The sequence below is a fragment of the Aplysia californica genome, unplaced genomic scaffold (assembly GCF_000002075.1).
Source record: "Aplysia californica isolate F4 #8 unplaced genomic scaffold, AplCal3.0 scaffold00081, whole genome shotgun sequence".
NCBI lineage: Eukaryota > Metazoa > Mollusca > Gastropoda > Aplysiida > Aplysiidae > Aplysia > Aplysia californica.
Genome location: NW_004797351.1, coordinates 450,290 through 452,170, shown reverse-complemented (window position 1 = coordinate 452,170; position 1,881 = coordinate 450,290). Strand labels below are relative to the sequence as shown.

General features: G+C 37.5%; 1 protein-coding gene across 1 annotated transcript in view; it reads left to right on the top strand.

Annotated features, from left to right (window-relative positions):
* LOC101862712 (leucine-rich repeat and coiled-coil domain-containing protein 1) overlaps positions 1 to 1,881 on the top strand; it is a gene marked incomplete at its 5' end in the record, with an annotated part of 174,948 nt that overhangs the window by 95,842 nt on the left and 77,225 nt on the right.

Sequence of the window (1,881 nt, the reverse complement as noted above, 5' to 3'; positions counted from 1 at the left end):
TCTGTATGTATATGACATATGCCATTGTAACCTACATTTATCCTCTGGGATCAGTAATGCAGAATTTATGCTTTTTATTTATTTAATAATTGAAATTCCACTTCTTACATTCGCGTTTGGTAGAAACCCAAAGAGCAGAAATGGTACCAAAGTTTTTAAAATCAAATTTTCATGGGGTTTTTTTTAATGTTTTGACATTTTTCCAGTTAGGTTAAATTTCGGTTATGAATCTTCTTTTTCTGTAGAACGTTTTTGTAGTTCTTATAACTCGAATTTGTTTCTTTTTTTTCTCTCTCTCTCTTTTTTAAAAAAAATGTATTTTGTTTTGTTTAAATATAGATTAAAGTGTAGATATTTCCGTTCTCAGTTGCTGGAAACTAACGTTGTGTGTACACCAGTGTACAAAGTAAAATATACTGGCGATTAAAAAATATACCACTTTTTGGTTGTATACATAAAACCTAGTCTTCTGAATCTTTACTAATTGAAGCACCGATATGTTGTTTTTATAATATGACCTACTTTTTATCGTGTTACTCGTATGAAAGGAAAAGCTTAAAGACTCCAAGGACTTGGTTCTAGATTTTTACGCAATCAAAAAATGGAACTGGTTTTTTGTTTGTTTGTTTTTTTTGTTTTTTTTTGTTTTGGGGTTTTTTTGGGGAGGGGTTAAATCTTCAGTATATTTTATGAATATTATTGCATACAGACATAAACCATGCACGTGTGTGAGCACACACAATTTGTCAGTATATATGTATAATAGTCTGTGTGGCTACAAAAGTTCTCAATACTTCAGAGATAACCTCAGGGTAACACGTGAGACTAATGAGGTTTTGTTTTCGTTTTTTTACTAATTGAAGAAAAAGTTGTTAACGGTCATGTCCTGCAGAAAAAAGAGACAGATAAACTGAAATAGAATAGGCCATTCGCCTCTTTTTTTTGGGGGGGGGGAGGGGTGTTGGGTTTTTGGCGGTTTTTTATTTTACCTTACTTTTAGTTTTCGAGCAGCGAAGTTGATTGATGTTAGATAAACAGCAAGATGGACTGACAAACACAATGAATGGAAAGAAAAAAAAAGTATACGACCTATTAGTGGCGCTCTTCAGCAACTCGCCTTTTTTTCTAATACTCTTTGTTTATCGTGCAATGTGCAGGAAAAACTAAATAGACAGACAAACACAAAGGAAGGATAGACAAGAAAAATCCGACCTACTGGTGGCGCCCTCCAGTCACTGGCGTGTTTATTTTATTTTTATTTTTGTAATTTTTTGGAGGGGGTTTGTTTGTTGTTGTTGTTGTTTTTTTGGGGGGACGGGTTTTGGGGGGATGTCTTTACCTTCTATTCCTCATTATACTTAGTCTGCTGGTGTTGGGGGAACAGAAAGATGGACAGACAAACTCGGTGAAGGGAAAGAAAAGAAGTATACGCACCCACATTTTAATACGGTGTAGTTATCCTACATTTTAGGGGGGGGGGGGGAGAGCTGTATAGGCAGACACACAAAAAACCGTAGGGAAAGAAAAGAAGGGTACAGACAACTAGTGGCGCCTTTGAGCTGCTCGCCATTTTAAAAAAAAAAATGTTCACCTAGTTTTCATACAACGTAGTTGTCTGGTGTGCGCCGTTCTGCGAGTCTGTTGCCCAGAGGAATTCCGCGTCTGATGAGGTTTCCTGTGAAGCACGAGTATCGGATTTGTTACTTACTGGCGTTACTTTCCCCGCTAAGATTGGGATAGTTACGGTGGCTGGAGACGTGTGTCCCCCTAGGCAGGTATGTATACAGAAATGGGGCGTAATTAGCTTACATTTTTCGGTTAAAAAATCAGCTTTATCGAGTTACGCCGCAATGTAAGGTGGGGGGGGGGGGGGGGGTTCCC